Source organism: Neovison vison, chromosome 1 (assembly GCF_020171115.1).
Source record: "Neovison vison isolate M4711 chromosome 1, ASM_NN_V1, whole genome shotgun sequence".
Classification (NCBI taxonomy): domain Eukaryota; kingdom Metazoa; phylum Chordata; class Mammalia; order Carnivora; family Mustelidae; genus Neogale; species Neogale vison.
Genome location: NC_058091.1, coordinates 230,367,874 through 230,390,439, shown reverse-complemented (window position 1 = coordinate 230,390,439; position 22,566 = coordinate 230,367,874). Strand labels below are relative to the sequence as shown.

The window sequence follows — 22,566 nt, the reverse complement described above, 5'->3', positions numbered from 1 at the left end:
GATGAAAAAAAAAAAAAAAAGAATGATCTCTAAGGTCAAAAAACTAGCTTCTTCATCTTGCTTCCCATGCTCTTTACAAGTTCATCTATGATGGCACAAGTTACATCTAATTGCTCTATAATTAGCAGGGACACTTTCTTTCTGTTTCCTACCACTAGACATGAAGGTATTATGTCCTAGGCCAGGTACTAACCTGTATATTGGCCTAGGACATGGTTTATTATGAAAATGTAGTAAATGTTAATTAAAGTGAGATGACACCAATGGATCTACTCATTTCAAAGCCCCCATCCAAATTTTGAATGTAACAACACACTGTAACAAAGTTTTCAAAATCATCACTATTCTAGAAATTCCCAGGAAGCAATCAGCCAACTATTACTAAAAACTATTTCAATAATAATTGGGATAAGACCCTTGGCACTTGTCTAACATCTATTGAACAATGATAAAATGTGTATAATCTTGCTTTAGTGAGATGATAAATCAGTGGACTAATTTTTCAAGTGGTTTTTCTATGGGATTATGGCAGCCCCTCCCAACCCCTTCCCAGTTGTTCCTCATATATTTCTTCCCTCATCAAAACTACATAAATCCCAAGCCCCGTTTTTCACAGCTCATTCTATGGACGCCTGTATCTGAACTATGTGGAGTGTTGTCATAAATAAACTTCCTGAGCCTTCCTCCAGCCCTGCTGAATTAGAAGGTCCAAAGGTGGAGCTCCTGAAGCTCCATGTTTCATAAACCCCACAAGTGATTCTTATGCATACTCAAGTATGAGAACCACTGCTCAACACCCACAAATGAAGATTGAAGGGCAAACAGGATAGAACTGTGAGCAACTGCTGAAGCAATTAAGTAGGCTGAGGTTCCACTAGGTTAAAGAATAGAAATATCTTGATTCCTGAAACTGCTATCCTGTGCTTTTGACTCAGAAGTCCCTATCCATCCATAATTACTGATTATCCATCCATAATCAGAAGTCCCTATCCATCCATAAATAATGTTTTTGTTTTCTCTCAGCCTTTCCTTGTAAAAAGAATCATCTTTACGTCCTTTGTATGTTCCTTTATGTCCCTTAATATACATTTTTCATTTAGAAAACAATATCCCTTCATCCCCAACCTCCCTTCCACATTTCCTTCTACTTTTACCAAACCTCACATCTCTGCCTTTCCTATAAAGAAAGGAGCATTGTAAAGGCTGTCTCCCTTATAGTTATGTCACCCAGGGTTCTGCTCAGTGGTAAAGTGCTTTCCTCTGAGCCAGAGATAACAAAATCACCTTATTTAATGGAGAACAAAACTCCATGCCAAGAAGAACATATTTTACTAAAAAGATGGGAGTTCATAAAAAATTTTAAGTGAGGGGTGCCTGGGCGGCTTAGTCAGTTAGGTGTCTACCTTCAGCTCAAGCCGTGATCCCAGGGTCCTGGGATCCAGCCCCAGGTCTGGCTTTCTGCTCAGCACAGAACCTGCTTCTCCCTCTCCCTCTGTCTCCTATTCTGCCTATTTGTGCTCTCTGTCAAATATATGAATAAAATCTTTAAAAAAAATTTTAGTGACCACATAAATATTCTGTTATGGACAAACATAAGCTTTTTGATGAAAACAAAAAAAAATTGACACTTATAAAAATAGTGCTGTTTAGATAAAGAAGATGTGGTATACATACACACACACACACACACACACACCCCGGAATACTATGCAGCCATCAAAAGAAACGAAATTTTGTCTTTTGTAACGACGTGGATGGAACTAGAGGGTATCATGCTAAGCTAAATAAGTCAATCAAAGAAAGATAATTATTGTATGATCTCTCTGAAATGAGGAATTTCAGAGGCAGGGTGGGGGGTTGTGGGGCATAGGGAGGGAAAAAATGAAACCAGATGGGATCGGGAGGGAGACAAACCATAAGAGACTCTTAATCTCATGAAACATAACTGAGGATTGCTGGGGGGTGAGGGGGTAGGGCATTTTGGACATTGGGGAGGGTATGTGCTATGGTGAGTGCTGTTAAATGTGTAAGCCTGATTCACAAATCAGTACCCGTGGGGCAAATAATACATTATATGTTAATTTAAAAATTTATTATAGGGGTGCCTGGGTGGCTCAGTGGGTTAAAGCCTCTGCCTTCGACTCAGGTCATGATTCCAGGGTCCTGGGATCAAGACCCACATCGGGCTCTCTGCTCAACAGGGAGCCTGCTTCCCATCCTCTCTCTCTGCCTGCCTCTCTGCCTACTTGTGATCTCTGTCAAATAAATAAATAAAATCTTAAAAAAAATTATTATAGACACAAGAAAAGCTAGAAAGATGGTATTTCTATAATACTACTCTAAAATGAAAAGTGACAAAATATTGTTCCTTTTCCCCCCAAAAAAAGGAAAAAAATGGTGCCATTTAGATGGATTTTCCTCCTGGATAGTACTCTGTTTCAAAGAGAAAGAATATAGGAGTTTGCAGAGAATCTGATGGTCTTCCCAAAAGAAATTGTATACTGTGGAATATTACTGATTTGCACATGTCTTTTCCACCAATAGGTGGGCATATTCTGAGATACTGAACCAAACAAGGAGACAGAATACTTTTGTTCCGTATGATAAGAAATAAAGTGCAACCACAGAATGGATAATAATAATTTTTAAAAAAGGCAATGAATCAATGAAAAGTGTGTTCCTTTAAAAGAAAATACAAACCAATGCATAGAAGAAAGAAACAGAAGGAGGGAGGGAAGAAAAGAGAAAGGAAGTACCTAATTCCATTAGCTGGAGAAAACCACTGCAAGACAAAAGGAAGAAAGAGTATAGATTTCAAGAAAGAGCATGATATAATGGGATACCTAAGAAAGGGAGACACTGTTCACTTCTCTACTTCTCATGGGCTGGAAGAGGCTCCCTGAGCAGATTCTTCATGCCCTAGAGGACAGGCTCTGAGAAGCAGCTTTGCCAAGGATGTATGGTTCTTTGAATTTTGCTTTTCAACTGTTAGATAACAGCTACATTAATGAAGGAATTTACCAAACTTCATCATGTTAATCCTCCCCACCCCACATAGAATGGAATGAGTGTCTTTTTTCCAAGAGAGATAGGAGTCCTCCAAATTTTCCCAGCACTCAGATTCTGTCTTTAGTGGATCACCTCCAAGTCTCCAGATTTTTAAAAAAAAAAAAAAAAGAAGAAGAAGAAGAAGAAAGAAAGAAAGAAAGAAAAGTTGAGTAAATAACCAACTGAGTGGGAAAGAGGATTGTTGATTAAATAAAGTACCCATCTCACCAGGTCATTTGCCACGTCCCTCTGGCCATCCAGAAGAAATGTGAATTAAGCCCATCTCTTAATTAAGAAATTTTCTGGATAGCTGCATAGCTGAGCCATCCCATAAAGGTAGGGTAGGAGTTGTGAGCAGCAGAAAAAGTAGGCTGCGATGATGAGACATGTTATTCATCACCGTTCTTTCCCCGTAACCCATTCCTCTGAGAGATAATGTTGTTCATAAGGGGCTCAAAATGTGAATAACATAAAAATATTAGAATTGAGACAAATTTCTAGTCTAGAAACAAAACCACCACTGCTATAGTTAAAACTGTTTTTTTAACACAGAGGAAATACTATCCAGTGTTGCCAACTTACTGCCCTACTGCTTCAGCTAACTACAAGGAATGAACATCTATTGAATGTTCACTGGACGGGCTAAGCATTTCCATGCATTATCTCTTTTGAAAATCATATTTACAACAAAATTTACTTTCATGCCTAGAGCACAGAATCCATAGGTAGAGATTATTGTTCAGAGAAATTATTTCCCAAAATAATTAGAGTCACTTAATCAGCTGTTTTGCAAACCCTGATTTTTTTTTTTTTTTAAATCTTGGTTCAGAAACAAGCTAAAAGAACAAACACAGTACCCTAAACCCAACCTTGAAGTTGTCCTTGTTTCAATGGCATGCTCTTATTTGCAAACCCTGCCTTTACATTAAAGGCCAACCTTGTTGGGTGTGGCTGGCATGCCCACACATGAGACGTGTGCATTTCTTTTTGGGGATCAGTTTCTGGGACAACCTCAGAGCAGTGTCACCATGTGGATCTCATCCAAATCTCAGGATGAAAGCTGAGGTGCTGAATAAGAGAATATCTCAGAACAACAACAACAACTAAAAAAAAGGAAGAGAAAAAAAAAAGGAGCCTGACCATAGCTTAATGGGAAACAACTGTCAATTCTGGAGGCCAGTTCAGGCTGCAGGGAGGCAGAGCATTATAGTGTGACAACTTGGACCTCGAGAGAATCAGGCATGGATTTTCCACTGTGCCCCCTGGTATACCAGGAAAACCTGGGAAGTCTGTGGCAGCACCACACAATACCAGCTCCAGACAGCTGTCCAAAAAGTGGCCCATAAAGCAACTCGTACAGTCAGCAACTCTGAAACAAATACTGCTTGCAAATACAGTGCCAGTTGGGCCACTGTGCTGGGAGCAAATGTGATCTTTCTTGCAATTACTTCAGAAACTTGCCTTCTTAAGATTAGAAGAAATCAGCTCTGGAGAGGTTAGATGCAGTTGTAGGGAAAAAAAAAAAAATGCCTGAGCTTTGGAAAGAAAGCTGTACATGCACTTGACCCAGTTACAATCTTCCTTTCTCTTTTCCCCTACCCACTATTCAGGAGCCTCTTTCCTTACTTCTAATTATTTTTTTCCATTGCAACATATTTTTCAACTTAGAGTTAGATTTCATTCATTTCAATCTCCTTTTCTTCTATAATGTTCTTTTTAAAAAACTTCTATGAAAACACATTAAAAGTTGTCTACTAAAAAAGTTTTCTACTATAAGACATAAAGAAAAAATACAAAGAAGCAAAATAAAATCATTTCTTATCCCACCACCTGGATGATCGCAATCTTTTTCTTTATTAATCCCAGGCCTTTTCCTTTTTCTTTGTGTTTGTGTGTGTGTGTGTGTGTGTGTGTGTGTGTGTGTGTGTGTGTTTGTACATATATTCAGTTATTTTACAAAACTGGGATTGTTCCAAAACACAGTTTTGTGATCTGTTTGCTAATTATGATGGCAGCATATTCTCAAGCTATTAAATACTCTTTGAAAATACATTTCTTTAAATAATTACATGATTACTATTCTTTTTCAGGCTTTGACATTCTGAGTGCAGTATGTTAAATGGAATAATACATGGATTTTTTCCCTTTTTAATATAACTATGAACCATTTATATTTGATTGTACTCACTTTTGATGTACTTCTGTATTGTTTTTCAAAATCAGACATTTTAAGAGCAGCCAATTAAGTTGAAAACACTTAAGAACACCAGGAAAGATTCACTGATGGTATAATACTAACGACACCTAAGCCAGCTACATGTCTCAAAACAGCCCTATATATCTACAATCAAAGTTCACCTCCTAGGAATAAGAGATTGTTTCTTATGATTTTAAGAGTTAAAATGGGCTGGCTTACTTATGTTGTGACCTGTGATAGCACTGTATCCCCCACTATTGGCCATCCACTTATAAACATCTGAAAACTTATATCCCATCAGATGGCCTTTATTAGCCTCACGCCACCTAGACTTTTAGAAAAATCTGGATAAGTGACTGCATTTTAGTAGGATTAAACTTTCTAACAACTCTTATTCCCAATGTCTGGCTTCAAACTGGTTGTTTGGAGCTCTCAGAAACACGATCCCAAAGAAACAAGCTCTAAGTGGTAAAGAGCTGACCAGGACCTGAGGTCACAATATGCCATGCTACAAGTACCACGTAACAGTGTCACCGTGATACTGGCGGAATACTGGTGGGATCAGTGGGATCAGTGGCTTTCTCACTTTTCACCTCAGCTACCCAGCAGCAGGAGTGAAGATTTAGAAGGCAATTCGGGGACACTCAGAGAGGCAGAGTGGTGACAGGACAGTTCAGGGGCTCCCAAGAAACCTGTCTCTTTCTCAGTGTGGGTCAGCTTTCAGACACTCAGCACTGAGCACTGCTTCAACTTTCTACCATAACTATCTTGTGACCCCCATCACCCCCGCCCCAGCTCAGGCTTTGCCCACTTCCCAAATTCTCTCAAGACTTCCTTTTCCTATAAGCAAGTTCAAAATCTCTTTTGAGGTTTTCTAGGAGCATGTGTTGCTAGGAATACTAAGAAAGTTAAAAGCTTCCTCCTAAATTTACCTCCCTCTTAAATTCATTAATATAAGATATTAATTTGAATACCCTATAGTGAAAGACAAGGGTAACAGTAAGGAATTAGGGAAGCTTCAGAGTACACAGAGGCCTAAAGGAAAACAGGCATCTACATTTCAGAGCCCATTCTAAGCCAATGACTCCCTTGATCACTGGGGCCCCTGCAGAGCAAGGAGGGAGAATGAGAGGATAAGGTAGAGATAAGGATTCTTCCACGTGAGACCTCATGAATAGCAAAGGGAGAAAACCTACATAAGAATCAGTCTCTGGTCCTCTTTTCCACCTTTTTGTTATTTGCATTTCTACCACTTGTGTGGATGGGAAATAGGGTATGTTAAAACAGTAATGAGTATTTCTCAAATTCTTATCAGGGTTCAGGCACTGGGATTATACAAATGAGAAATAAGACTCAAAGAAGTTAGAATAGAAACAAGGACAAAGGGAAGCAGGAAAAAAGGGAAGAGGGATGGAAGTCCCAAAGAGTGTCATCTGGGAGGAGAAAACAGCCCTCTGTTCCCTGACTGCCATTTCCTGATCCCTGGCTGAAATGGGGCCACCATCCTGAAGACTATTCTTACATATGGAATAGATGTAAGGCATGCATTTGTATTCTGATTTCCTTTCAGATATTCTGGCATCGTGTACACACCACCATGGCATGTTTCAGTTTCTACCAAAACAAAAAACCCTCAGAAGAAATTATTTACAGCTTAATGTTGGCAAGCAGACAGCCACCCCACTCTCTCCAACCTGCACTGTCAAGCTCTGAATTTGGTTGCAAAATCCCAGTCTAGTCTATAGTCTTCAATGCTGGAAATAAATTGCAATTTAAACATGAATTCTATTATTTTCAAATAGAATAGTGCTTGTCTTACTTTCTAATTGTTCTTACATGAACTAACAGGAATTTGTTTTCCTTTTCAAGGATCACTCATTTTTAAATTTCATTTCTTTCCTTTCCCTTTAGCTGGTTATATCAGCTTTTTTTCCAATGTTTTAACCTCTTTATTCTAAAGCTCTCCAATAAATCAAAGTTGTAGACCCTTTTCTTACGGTCTCTAGAAAAACTCTCTTTCCTAAGTAATTTAGAACTTTATCTTCTCACTTTAATAAATCACTTAGCATTTGTTGTTATTCTCATTGGTGAATAATATTAGCAACAAAGACAGCAACCACAAAACCATTCCTAAGCAAAGGAGATGAACTGGAAAGCTCAGGCAAAAACTGATAATATTCTCTCATACTTGGCCAATTCCATGTTATTGCTCGGTTCAGAATGTGGCATTACAAATGTTGTGGAAACAAAAATATGAGCATCCCTGGGAAAGTCTTGTTTTCAAAGAGCAAGAAAACATTTGACAATCATGCAGAAAAGGTCTAGACACTCCAGCAGTGAAACAGGAAGAGGGTATAGTTCTTACCGGCAGTAAAGCCAACAAAAAGGGATATATAAGAAGAGTCCCTGGACTGTCCATTATAAAGCAAAAATTCTTTGGGCTTCTTCCTGGGTCCAGCTGTCCCTTCAGTATGGAATATAAGCAACTGCTTCATTAACACCGCCAGCAGTTAGAAGTTCTTTGCAATCTAAGCATGGGGACACTTCATTGTTGAAGGGAAGAATGCTCTAGTTACCTGGGTCATAGCCATGACAAATCTCAGAGGCAAAACAAGATTTTCTTCATTGTTATCATGGGACACAAAGTCTTTCTGAGGCTTAGAGTTCAATTTTTACAGGCACTTTACTTTTGCCTTCAGAATTACTTTATATTTACATGGTGAAATCTCTTAATTTCCACAGGCAAATTTATTTCCTATAAAAGAAGTAAAACAATAAAAGATGTTGAAAAAGCTCAGAAACTTCAGTCCAGAGACTTACAAACACTTTGGATTTGATTTATGTTTTCTGTCCCTTGGTGTGATTATTTATGTGAGTTAGGTTATTATGAATAAACAGAACTTGTTCTAAAATTTAGATAAATGGATAAGTGAATAAAGATGTCATTCATATTCATATGTATATACACACACACACACACACACACAGAGGAATATTTTTCAGCCATGAGCAGAATGAAATGTTGCTATTCACAACAATATGTATGGACCTCAAGAGCATTATGCTAAGTGAAATAAATCAGACAGAAAAAAACAAATGCCATATAATTTCACTTACATGTGGAATGTAAAAAAAAAAAAAAAAACGGAAAGAAAGACATAAATACAGAGAACAAACTGATGGTTAGCTGAGCACAAGGAGTGAGGGAATGGCAAAATAGGTGAAGGGGATTAAGAGGAACAAACTTCTAGTTATAAAATAAATAAGTAATGGAGATGAAAAGTACAGCCTAGGGAATGTAGTCAATAATATTGTAATAACTTCGTATTGTGCCAGATGGTAACTACACTTATTGTGGTGAGCATTTTGTAATATATATAATTGTTTAATCACTATGTTGTACACCTGAAATTAATATAACATTGTATGTCAACTATACTTCAATAAAAAAACATAAATAATTAGGTGAAAAGGAAATCATTACAAGTATTTATAGCACATTAGTAATAGCCTAATATGGACCACTGCTTTAGTTTTACTCTTTAATCACTAATAATTATATCTTAATAAGCCCAACCTTTCATTGTGCACAATTTCAGTAGCTATAGTTTTTCTTTCTAAAGCTTTATGTGATATTTTTCAAATGAATAAGCTCTCTGTTTTAGTATTCATTTCACTATTTAATTTTCCCTTAATTTTATTTTTCATAATTTTATCTCCCATGTACACCTTTTTTTTCCTCATAACTTTTTTATTGAAATATAGTTGAAACACATGTTACATTAGTTGCAGGTGTACAAAATAGTGATTTGACAAGTCTGCAATATGCTATACTCACCAAAGTACAGCCACCTCTATTACCATACAGTAGTATTACAATACCACTGAATATATTCCCTATGCTGTACCTTTTATCCCCATGACTTATTCATTCCATAACCAGAAGTCTGTATCTCCCACCCTCCTTCATCCAAGTTTCCTATACCCCACCTCCCATTTCTTTCATTATTTTAAACATACTAATTTTATAATATCCTAAATTTCATATCGCTTTATTAAGTTCCTGGGATATAATTTTTCCAAATTTTAGTTCCCCTCTCATTTCATTCTATGACACATGGGGTGTGTGTGTGTGTGAATTTTGTATGCTGTGAAGTGCAGAAAATACTTTGAGAATGATTTTGAGTTTTCCTACAAAGGAAGACCCAGGGGTTTCATTACTCCACAGTCAGTTTTTATACTAATTTTTCAGTTTGGGATTTCCCAAGATGCAGGTAGGTTAAATTTGGGTTCTATACCCAAGTGCAGCACACTCATGTGGATATTATTTTTTCTACCAGAACCCAGGATACTCAGGAGCTGTCTCAGAGCTTTGCTGAACCAGTGGAGAGTTTTTAAAGTGTACCTTTTATTGAAAGAGCAGGCATGAGCTTAGCCTCATAGTAGGATCTCAGGAAACTTAAGTAACCCAAGGACAGATCTTTGGACATTAAAACCCCACCATCTATCTAAACATTTGGGTCATATATCAATGTTTAATTCTCTTCTGAGCCATGGTGACATCTGCTCATTAGCTTACCACTCTGGTTTGTGTTTCCTCTTTGCTTCTGGTAGAGATTTCACTTTCTTCTTTTGAGCACTACTTTCTATTTTTAATATTTTATAAGTTTTTTAAAAATTAATTATTTCTATGTGTTTATTGTGCACAGGTCTTCTACAATAGACTGTCATGATGCTGGAACCAAAAATTCAAAGAACTTTTTTTTTTTAAACGATATATTTATTTATTTGAGAGAGAGAGAAAGCATGCATGCAGACGGGAGGGGGAAAGGGAAAGAGAGAGAGAACCTTACGCAGACTCCACACTGAGCATTGAACCCAACACAGGGCTTGATCTCACAACCCTGAGATCATGACCTGAGCCAAAACCAAGAGTCAGATGCTTAACCGACTGTACCATTCAAGTGCACCAAAAATCTGAAGAACTTTAATGTAATTTTCTCATTTCTTCATCATGCCAGTGAGGTAAACAGAATTCACACTCACAATTTTATAGGTGAGGGAACAGAAAGACACTCAGACCTGTTAAGTCACAGAGCCAGTGCATGATGAAACAAGGCCTACAACATCTAGACCTTCCTTCTTTCCACTCTGCTAGAGATTCCTCAGGGGATACTTTGAGCCTTTTGACTCTAGACACTGAATAAATAATGCCTTAATGTATATTTTCTACTATTCAAATATATCTAGATTTTGTGATTAATAAATATGAGTTCATTTAAAAGGAAAACTCCCTGCAAGTCCTCTTCTTGGTACCTATCCCAAAGAACAGTTGACTACACAATCCTAAGGAGACCCATACATACAAAGGATGTTTCAGAGAACAAATGTACCATACATATAAAGCAGCACCAAATATATACATATTTTTATATATTAATAAGGTACCAGAGATGGATGGATATGAACTATAGTGCTATAAGCAGTTTCCTCCAGGGAGAAGACAAGAAATGGGGCACAGGTAAGAAGTGAGAAAGAAGGTACAGTTTTATGGGTGTATCTAATTTACTCAACAAAAATGTAGAAGCGTATTAATTATATAACTAAAAATCAATGAACAGTTATATATAAATACATTCAAACAGATACCATGTACCTGAACTCACAAAAGCTTTTTTTGTTTACATTTTGTAATTTCTCAATCCACAGATACTAAAAAGACATATGTTAATGAAAATTGTTGAAGCATAATGGGCCTCACAATCACATAACTGGGGACTTCTATCCTTAGCCATATGCCTCTTTTAAGTAATTTATGGCTATGCTGCTGAGGATGGAAAAGCAATTTGGCATTTACTGTGAATCAGTAAGTCCTAGATGTATCAAGTTCATGACTAAGGCTAGTAGATCACAAAGAGGTATGCATTAAGTAAGCAAGTGTCATATGAATCTGCCATTGCCACAAACATTAATGTAAGAAAGGCAATATATCAGAGTCCCTCACTGTGAAAACAGTCTTTATTTGCACATGGACCAATAAAATGGGCAAAATGTTAAGATCAAACAACCAAAAAAATAAAAAATTACACATCTTTACACATCTCTCTTTTGTCTTTCTCACATATTATTTCTTGTCTTTGGAGATTCTTGCTCCCTGATGAAGGTTAGGCATGCTGAGTATTTCTCTTACCACTGAAAACAGCACTTATCTTGTTTTTCCCTTAATTCTTGAAGTTTTTGTTTAAAAAAAAAAAAAAAAACAAGGAGGAGAGGTAGCCCAATAGTAAGGCTATTGAAACTTAGCCCTCCTTCTGGGAGAAATTCTTACAAATACAGACTGAAGGACCTTTACATTCAAATCATTTATAGCTACTAAAGACCCTGTGGTACTCCAGGAGGGCTCATGGTGAAGAGGCCCAAGAAAATACAATGGGGGAAATGCACAGAAACAATCAGACATCAACTGTGAAAGAGCAGTGCATAAACCTATATATACACACTGCTGACAAATGGTTCAGCCTCCCTCATTCTAGTAATTTTTTTCAGACCACCATGAATGCACCTTTGTAAGGAATGAAAAAGGAACACTAGCCAACACGTAACTTTAAAATGGGAAATGTCTTTAAAGTGAGAAGGTCAAATTATTCAATAAATACAAATCCATTTATAGATCTGGAAGTAGCCAGAAATAAGTTCTACAATGCCAAGCTAAAACAGTCAGGTAAAATTGGACTCTTGCAATGATCTGCAGACTCCTCTCCAGATTATCAAGAGCCCTCAGGAGCATGCAAGAGTCTAGACTACTTGACAAAGCCTCACAGAGAACTGCTCTGAACTTTGAATTAAACCAGGTTTAAAAAAAAACAAAAAAACAAACAAAAAAAACAGATCTATCAAGTCAATGGGCAAGTCAAAACATCCCTGGATATCAGTGCTGTTCAGTGAGGTCTAGACCCATGTTTCTTAGTTAAATCCCTACATGACAGGACTCAGAGAAAACATTTCTTATCAAAAGAAAGAAATTTGCTCAGAAATCATGGGAGAAATTCTCCAAATGCTTATTTTAGAAAACAACTTCCCATCACTTAAAAAAAATATTTCCTGCTACATGACCATTTCATACAGAAGCACTTTATACAATTTACAAATGTAGCTAAAGTCATTTCTCAGACCTTGGGTGATGAACACAAAGACAAAAGTACCTCATGGAACCATGGAAATTGAAAAGCTCTGTTTTTCAAGTAAGTCACATTAACTTTAGAAATGCCAACCAGGTAAAGCTCTTAGTGCTTTTTTCAGTTTCTCCATAATAAGCACCATTGTACTCAAACTTTAATGAGTTTTAATATTATCCCTTCAAGCAAGGGCAAGTCTTACATCCACAGAAACATTCTTATGAATCTGAACAGAAGTATCTCATTTACTGTTACCCACTAGATAGCATCCTGGCTCAAAGGCTACAATGACAAGTCATATTGCGTAGGGAATTCAACCTTGAGTTCTCATTCTTTCAGTATGGCTTAGTTGTTCTCAGCTATGCACAAGATTTCCATCTGATGTGAAACGGGTTAGTAGTTTGGGCAGATATGGCTAAGTATCAACAGGGAGTAAGAATCAGGTCCAAGATTCCATCAGAAGCGTGTATCATCATGCAAGTCAGACTACTCATCACAAGAGTGTTACTACTACCAAGGTCCTTACAGTTCTACCTAGTTTTTCCATTTGACACAGAAGGAAGAAAATTATAACTTCAGCTATCATCAGAGGGGCATTTTGCTTTAATGCATTCTCTGACTGAATTCCCAGTGCTACAATCTGAGAATCAGATACTATCATTATCCCATTTAGAGACAAGAAAACTGTGGCTGGGAAGACCAAGGACTTCCTTTGGATATCCACTCAAATGTCATCTTATCTGTGAGGTGTTCCCCTTGTAAGACAACAATCTCTCTGACACTCCTTCTCCCTCTTATTCTGCTTTATTTTCCCTCCTGTCACTTATTTCTATCTGACACATTTATATTTTCACTATGTTCCCTTCTAGCAATATGAGATTCATGGAAAATAGGCTTTGCTTTGTTCACAGCTATATCCCCAGCACAGAGAGTACCTGGCACATAGTTGGTACTCAATAAATATGTGGTGAGGGTGCCTGGGTGGCTCAGTGGGTTAAGCCGCTGCCTTCGGCTCAGGTCATGATCTCAGGGTCCTGGGATCGAGTCCCGCATCGGGCTCCCTGCTCAGCAGGGAGCCTGCTTCCTCCTCTCTCTCTCTGCCTGCCTCTCTGCCTATTTGTGATCTCTCTCTGTCAAATAAATAAATAAAATCTTTTAAAAATAAAATAAAATAAAATAAATATGTGGTGAGTAAAAAGTTATCAAAGAAACCTGCCCCAGGCCACAGAGCTAGTAACTAGTAGACTCAGAATTTGGACCTAGACCTATAACTCTCAAGCACACACTTTGAACCATTTTGCTGTTACTTGAGGTTACTTCATTTTCTCTAAGGAATCAGCTTACTTCACTAAGATACTTTGCAAGAATTCCAGGCTGTCTTTAATCTTCTCTGGTTGCCTCCTCTCCCCTTGTGGTAGTTACATTCTAAGGATATTTGTTTGAACAAAAGAGGACACATGGGCTGGGGATCCTAGAGGAGGCTCTATGCCTAGCTAACTGGTTACTGAACTTTTCTACATCTTGTTTCATCAGCAACAAGTATTCTCTCTGCTTAAGGTCTAACTCTATTATTCTAAATTCTTAGAACAAATATTTACAATGTGCTAAAGAATCCCCAGTAATTCCAAATGATGGCAGAAGCCTCCTAATCAAAATTAATTTTAATTGAATTATAATTTTAAAATAACTGTGTATGTTATATCCAAATTCTGCATGCCCAAGCCCCTCTGTGCCAAAAAAATAATGTTTTTTAAATTCTTGATAGAAAAGTCTACAAGAAAATACAAAAAATATTAACAGAGTGGGTATTTGAGACCAGTAATGACTTTTTTTCTTCTCATGTTTCTATATTTACCAAATTACCTTTGTAATAGAAAACTATAGCTTATCTTAAAAAGAAATCTAAAGGGGCGACTGGGTGGCTCAGTGGAGTAAGCTTCTGCCTTCTGCTCAGGTCCTGATCCCAGGATCCTGGGATCGAGCCCCACATGGGGCTCTCTGCTCAGCAGGGAGCCTGCTTCCCCTCCCCCTGCCTGCCTCTCTGCCTATTGTGATCTGTCAAATAAATAAATAGAATCTTAAAAAATAATAATAAATAAATTTAAAAATAAAATAAAGGTATATCTGACATAATTTTAAGACAAATGGAGTTTTATCAAGAATGCAACAATTCATTCATTCTATAATTTATTAAATATCATTATGTGATAGGCACTGTAGTATTCCTCAAAAAAAAAAAAAAAGAATATCAGTCTTTAATTTATAAAGTGTAGTAACACCAAGAGTCCAGGATAAAAGATTTTGCTAGATTTGTTTCCATTTTATGAATGGGTAAATTTAATGATAAGATAGGGAAAAAAGGGACTTGGCCTCTTACTCTGACCCTTTAACATTTACCTTTTCCATAAACACCTTAGAACTGCCTAGGGATTCATTGTAATTCACGTGATCAATGGATTTTAATTCACCTGAAGAGTCTACTTAATATTGATTCAACTCTAGAGTAAGCCATGGAATCAGAAGCTGGACATTTTACCCAATAAATTGAGTAAAAATTTCAGTTTGGAATCCTTCCCCCCTTTTTTTTCCCCCTTCTGGTGGTCCCTCTGACCCTCTCATTCCCCTGGTCCCTGGAGACTCTGTTCACACAGATTTTTTATAAAATTTTTATTATTATTATTTTTTAATCAACCAGTGCTTTCAGCCCCTCAAGAGCCAGCTTCACAGTGCATATCCTCTCAGATTTGGCCAAAGCAGAACAATGTGACTAACAAGAGAAGAACAAGAAGAAAGCAGTCAGGCTTTTCTGTAGCCCCAATTTATTGAGTCATTAATGGCTTTGGTGTCACCTAGTCTTCCAAAAACAACAGGGCACTAATTAGCTTGGCTTGGTCAGTTAGCAGCCCTCAATAAAAAGCAATAAAATGGAAAAACAAAAAATAAAATAGGTTTACAAGAAACATACCTTCAAACATTTTATTATCATTTAAAATGAAAAGGTTTAGACTTTTAATTACATAATTAATAGCCCAAAAAGCTACTTGTCTGGACAGAAGGCATACCAACTTCAAGCACCAGAGCAAGAGTGCCTAGGAGCAACTTGGGCACAGGAAGGTGCAAATTATAAATTTGTTTATGGACAGAAACAATGTCTAAAAGCCTCTGATCTCCCTCCTGAATTTTCTTCCAGAGAGGAGTAAGTATTCTGCTGTCCCCAAAGGAGCCGCAAGGACTGGCAGCCTAGGAACTTTGCTAGGCAATTAGCAAATTATCTTTTTTACCTTCAGTAAAACAGAACTTAAATTTTGGACTTGGTGTCCACTTCACAAACACCCTTGTTATGTTTTCAGTAAATAAATATAATTTCAGTACGTGTGTATTTATGTGTATATATACACATATATATATATTTATTTATATTTATATATATAATACACATACAAATCCATGAACCAACCACAAAGCCAAACATAAATGTCACTTCAGGTTAGCATCAGTGTTAATATCAGTTTAATTATTCAGTTTTCCAAGGTCATCTTGACTTGCAATGTTATAATGTAGAACTGAATAAGTCTTAGATGTTTGAAGCTAGGAGTGAGACAGTTGGGTCTTCTCAAAACCACTGTCTAGTTCATCTCCAAATCCATATCCTCATGAGCAAAAAATAATGTTACCATTGTTACTGAGAATGGTCATGGTCCTGGTGACATTATTCCTCTCCATGGTCACATTTGAACAGGTACTGCTACTACAGTATCTTGAGTGAGGGCTGTGATGAGACCCTAATTCCAAGCTAAAGGTAAAAGAGAGAAAACCAAGAAATGAGGGAGCCAAAGCTAAGAGACAAGACCATGTAAGATGTGAGCCCTTAAGGGGAGTGGCCAACAGTCCAAACCACAGTGTGCAAAGGAGCAAGGTAATTTAAGCTCAGTGCAGAGCAGCATGAAAGGTGCTCTGGGGACGCCTGGGTGGCGCAGTTGGTTGGACGACTGCCTTCGGCTCAGGGCGTGATCCTGGAGTCCTGGGATCGAGTCCCACATCAGGCTCCCAGCTCCATGGGGAGTCTGCTTCGCTCTCTGACCTTCTCCTCGCTCATGCTCTCTCTCACTGTCTCTCTCTCAAATAAATAAATAAAATCTTTAAAAAAAAAAAAAAAAGAAAGGTGCTCTGAGATGCTGAGTGGATGCAACACTCGGAGACCCCAGACAGACAAGTCTCAACACAGGATTCTAGGATATCTTAGCTCAGTGCGGAACCTTGCCCAAGAAAAAAGTCTCTATAAAGAGTTGAGGATGTGTAGACTGCAGCTAAGTAAGCAGGCTACACTTCAACCCTAATTCTCAAAAGACAAAAAGTAAGGAAAGAGAAGGCCAAAGCTCATATAACAATGCCTACGCTCATGGCCATAATGAGGGCACGGAAAGTCAGAGTAAGGCAAGAAGAACCACAGTGGTTAATACCTTCAAAGCCTTGACCAAGACTGCCTCAGAATTGGAATGTGTTGGTAGAAGTTTCCTGATATTGTAACAGAGCCGAGGGGAACTGAGGGAAATCTGTAAATGAAAGGCCCTAATGGGAAAAAATGTATTGAAATAACTATAATATAGTTCTTAAAATCTGACATCTACCCTAGCCTAAGGATAGGTGGATAACTGCTTTTAAACCTTTCATGTTTCCTAAAAGTGAGCATTTGTGTGGAAACCAATACTCTGAATTCCCCAGTACATTTCTGCTACAATAGACAAAGAACATGACTCCTCAGAGCACAGGCCTGGGTAACATCTCCTTAGATATCAAGATGATTAGAGGCAAGGGCAACTGTCTTCCAGGTTCTCCGTGGAGCCACCCTCCAAAGCCAGAAGAGAATAATTAAGACCAGGAATCTTTTTTTTTTTTTTTAATTCGACAGAGATCACAAGTAGGCAGAGAGGCAGGCAGGCGGAGAGAGAGAGGAAGGGGAAGCAGGCTCCTTGCCAAGCAGAGAGCCTGATGCAGGGCTCAATCCCAGGACCCTGGGATCATGACCTGAGCCGAAGGCAGAGGCTTTAACCCACGGAGCCACCCAGGCACCCCAAGACTAAGAATCTTAACAAGCTATCATCTTGACACTATAAGTGAATCCAGTGGTTGCATCTGCTCCCAGCCAGGAGTTTCCTAACCAGCATCTGGATAAATGCTTACTTAACATTATTTTTACTCTGTCTAGATCTGTGGTTAAAAGGTTAGTTGTGTTCTGTTTTACAACACGAGGAGAATTTGGTCCCTTGGAAACAGAGTGGCTAACACAGACCACAGGCCGGTGGTTTTCAACTCAGGCAGCACATAGAATCATCTGGAAACGTTTTTTAAAAAAACGGCAGTGTCAGGGCTCCACCCCTAGAGATTCTGACCTAATTTATCTGGGATAGACAATATGCCACAGAATGTTTTAAAAACTCACAGGTGATCCTTCCGAATAGCTAGGTTAAAAGCAGCTCTTCTCAAACTCTAATGGATCCCACAGGATCTTATAAAATAAGCAGATCTTGATTCTGTAGGTCTGAGCTGGAGCTTCCTAGTGATGCCCAAGCTGTCTGCAGGTCACACAATGCGACATTAAAAAATGGGGGAGAAAGTGTCAGGAAAGAGGGTCCACAATCATGTTCTCCCAGGAGTGTTGGTAGGTGAGCCCTCCCTGACCAAGGCAGAACACAACCCCACACCCAAGCCTGTGGTTCTGCCCTAATTATGAAGTTGAGCAGATGTTCCCAGAGCTCAGAGATGACCTTCTGAGTTATGAAAATAAGGAGTTGTCCAAATATCTAGTAAGGTCTCAAATTAATCTGGAAAACACTAATGGGAATCCAAGAGTGAGCACGTTAAGAGTCAAAACAGTGAACTTTTAAAAAAAAAAATGAATCTGCCTTTGTTTCACTTTGGCTCTGTGTTTGTGGGGAAACTCCATAAGCAGAAGCTTGTGTGGCCCTAGTTTAGTCAGATGGTGGGCAGGGACTATAAGGGAAGAGGAAAGACACCAAAGAAGGAGGGCTCTGTTTACATAGAATTGCTTACTAGAACCCACTACACAGTTCGCTAAATTCCACAGACCTAAAACTTGGTCAATGGGAGATTGGACCCTGTGAGGTCCTCCTGCACTGACTGCCACTCTCCTCTTCTGTCTTCAGTTTCCTGACATCCTGCTTTTCTCATCTCCCTCTCCTGATCAGAAAAGTCTACCAGGATGAACTCCAAACTGTGTGACCTCTAGATCTGTATAATTCCTCAGCCTTATCTGCCAGGACATTTTCTTTTCTGTCCTCCCAAACTCAGGGGTCACCTCTTCATCAGGGCTATCAGCATGACATTTCCCCACCTGGAACAGTCTCCCTTGCACATTTCCCTTACTGAATTTCTCCCACTCTTCTCAAGGCCCAGCTTCAGCCCAATATTCCTCATCAACAACTCCCTCATCCTCCAGCCACCACACCTTCCTGGGTACTTCTAGAGCTTTCCCTTTCCCCAAATTTTACTTGTTCTGCTGCTCCCCCCCGTCATCTTTTCATAAGAATATAGTATATCTTTCTAACTACATCATAAACTCCTGGTGTGGCAGTACTGTACCTATATTTTCTTGTACCTCCTATACTAAATTCGGTTCTATGCAAATGAAAGATGCTGCAGTAAGATTCATCACACGTTTACCAGAAAACTCACTCAGCTGAAACAGAGATTCCCATGGGCAAGATTCTCAGGAGCTTCCACTCACAGACAAGACTTCCCCACAACTAACAAAAGTGTCAGTTGTCTCAATGCCTCAGAACCCTTTCTACTCCTGCTATGTTAGCCATTACATGGCAACAAACCATCCCTGTTCTGGATTTGCTCAAAGCCCTATGCATTATACTCTAAGAGTCCTCATTCCCAGCCAACCCTTGTGCTAGGGTGTGCATCCACTTCCATACCCTAATTGTCAGGTCTGCCCAATTTTCAGTCTTCATAAGGAAGTAAGTCAAAATTCCTTTCAGGATCAGGCCCTCAGTCTGTTCCTCTGAAGAGAAAAACAATACGGTGTGGTCAGGAGAAAAGCAGAGACCCAGCCAAACAAATGTCTCCTGGAAAAACTATTCATATAGCTAGAACAAACAGGTATGGCCATTCCACTAGCTTTAAACAGAACTGTGCCAATGCAAGGCTGCAGACAAATATGGAGGAATGCTATCCAATACCATCCATACTAGAACCACTAAACTTTCTAGGCTGGGAAAAGCCTATCTAAAAAAATAAATAAAAACAATGAAAATTGTAGATGTGATCATTAGAATGCTCCAGGAGAATATTCTGAAAGTAGACCTCACCTAGGGGTCTTAGGAATATCCCAGTGTACTGGCAGCCCTTGACAAAAAAAGCAAAAGAAAAATGAGATTCATTTGCTGCACATTTTGGATTCTCCCCCAGGGCTTAGCACACAAAGGTCCTGTTTCTTTCTCCCCCAGGATACACAGCCAAAAATGCTAGTCTCAGTTGCACATAGTTTAGGTTTAGCTAGGTTCTGTGTTGGTCCCAGGCACTATAGGCTGTTCGGAATCCTCCCCCACTGCCCTCAGGCTCCTCTTTTGTTTTGGTTATACTTCTCCCAGGTCTCTGTTCTCCGCATTTCAGACAAGTAAGAGAGTTGGGTTCAATCGAGGTTGAGAAGAAGACTTTGCAATTAAACTTCTAATTAAGGAAGTACCAACCTGAAGAAGCTAATTTGCACTGATCTGTTTAAAATACCTAGCAGCAGATCAGGCATGAATTGAGGTACAGTCCTTTTAAGCGTCAGCCAACTGGCCTTCTTTCAGAGCAGCAGCTATCAATAATTCCATGCTGAGGACCATCTGATAGGAAATCAACCACAGGCCCCTGGAATGCCAGCATTCCCCACTGCTCTGTTTTCCCAGTTGTCAGATCTGTTTATAAATTGTCCATTTATAGCAAATCCAGCACCTGCTATGAACACCTCATCCTGCCAAGTGTGGGACTGCATCTCAGAAAGAGCCACTATAGATTTTTTCAGTTCCTTTTAACCTTTCCCAACCCAAGTTTGAATATTTGCCTAGGAATTCTGAGGGGGAATATATTCTATATGGGAAAATCTAGTCTATTAAAAGTTAGCATTTTGCTCCATTAAAAAAAAAAAAGCAACTCATCATTCTCTTGGGAAATATAATGCTCTCTTTCTGAACAAGTCTGATACTGGGACACATTTAAAATAACCCCTAAAATATTCAGCAGGGTAAAAATGCTCTGGGGAAAAGTTAAGGGAGGCTTTCTTTTTAACTCTATTATATAGCTTTTTAGCTCATTGTCAAAACCTCCACTTACCAGACAATGCTGTCTGCTGTTCAAAACCATTATGTAAAATATATTTAAAGACACCTTCCCATTGCTGAAAACCCAATATATATGCCCTAGATTTGGGTTTTTTTCTTGCCAATTATCCATCTGCAAAGTGCCTAGAATTAATTCTCAAAGTTCCATCCCTCCCCCAATCCCAAGATGCTTCTGTTCATTTTGGTCTTCGCAAAAAAATAGAAAATAGTATACATATAATATTTGTAGTGTGGGTTCATGGTTTCTAGAGGGTTATGAAGTTCAAACCAGGTGCAATGGTGGACAGAAATGTGTGTATAACCCTCAGAAATGTGGGGTGACCCCTTGATCCTTCAGTTTATACCTTCCTTCAAAAATCCTTCTCAAGTATAAGACTGTTACACTTTTTAAGCCACAAAGGGAGACCCTAATTAAGAGCACGTGGCAGAGGCAGCTGGTCTGATGGGTGGCATTTCTGTTCCCCAGTTCTGCATTCAGCAAAGGGGATAGCCCCATATTTTCATGGGAGGACATAAGCACTTAACATTTCTTTCTTTTTTTTTTTTTTTTAAAGATTTTGTTTATTTATTTATTTGACAGACAGAGATCACAAGTAGGCAGAGAGGCAGGCAGAGAGAGAGGAGGAAGCAGGCTCCCTGCCGAGCAGAGAGCCCAATGTGGGGCTCGATCCCAGGACTCTGGGATCACGACCTGAGCAGAAGGCAGAGGCTCTAACCCACTGTTATGGTATCTCGATACAGAAAACTTTTGCAAGGTAATTATTATTAGTAGGCCAACAAAGTTAGACAGTCATGAGATCAGGTAAAACAGAAAGAACTCAAGAAAAAGAATTAGAGGGCATGAAATTAAACACCTGTAAAATTAAAAATGCTTGCTCTAGGTAATGGTTTTCCTTTACAGAGACCAAGGTCTTCAGTATTCTAGTCCGGCATGCTTGTATCTTTTTGTTGCAGTTTATATATATTAAGCTAATCTTAGATTATACACACATAAATTCTTTCTTTCCAAAATGGAATTGTGCTTAGTCTGTTACATGTTACTCCAATGCAAATCATCTTTGCTTACTTTTTGGTCATTTGATGACCATCTGTTTTACCAACCTGGATTCTTTCACTCATCACAGAAGTCAGGCCCCATTACTTGAGATGATCTCTGAGATGCCCCTGCTGGAGAAAGGAATGTGCAAATTAGAGGACTACAAATCAGTTTGAAAACTCAATGACTCCTTCCCATAAATCTGTGTCCTTAATATTAAAAATCATTTGGAGGTGCTGAAAAGAGAACTGATAGCTAACAGAACACAGCAGTCCTACTCTCTTCTAGGCATGGATTAGCAGTTGAGAGGGACTACGCAGATCTAAATCCATATTCTGCTACCAAAAATAGAAAAGAGGAAACCTTTGAAGCCAAAGAAGGCCTAAGAATAACTGTCAGTAAAGAGCTAGAGCTCCATGGGCAGGAAGCAATGCTCAAGTGGCCGTTTTGTGCTGCTCCCCGCCCCCCCTCCCCGGTGGCTTTCACATTTATCCTGTTAGAAAGATAGCTTTCAAAGACTTCCCTTTAACACAGACACATAGGCCTTCACAACCCGCCTTTCTACAGCAGCTCAGGGATCTGGCGCTACACATCACTTCAACACAGCCCTTGGGTTTGGTGCGATTTCCCCCCACGGATCATTTCAATCTGTTTAAGGCTGAACAGTGAACTCTTCATAGACCACATTACACAGAGAGCCTCAGTAGGAAATGGTTGGCCAAGCAAACATTTGTTTCCTGTTTTGCTTTTTATAATTTT

The 22,566-nt window shown here is 38.8% G+C and overlaps 1 protein-coding gene across 6 annotated transcripts in view; it reads right to left on the bottom strand.

Annotated features, from left to right (window-relative positions):
• The window catches only part of ANKRD55 (ankyrin repeat domain 55), a 537,753-nt gene extending 515,826 nt beyond the window's left edge, over positions 1-21,927 (bottom strand). For all 6 annotated transcript variants that reach the window (XM_044224520.1, XM_044224570.1, XM_044224580.1 and 3 more), the window contains exon 1: positions 21,873-21,927. The gene's annotated coding sequence lies outside the window, so the exon portion shown is untranslated. The remainder of the gene's footprint in view (positions 1-21,872) is intronic.
• Between the last annotated feature and the right edge of the window lie 639 nt (positions 21,928-22,566).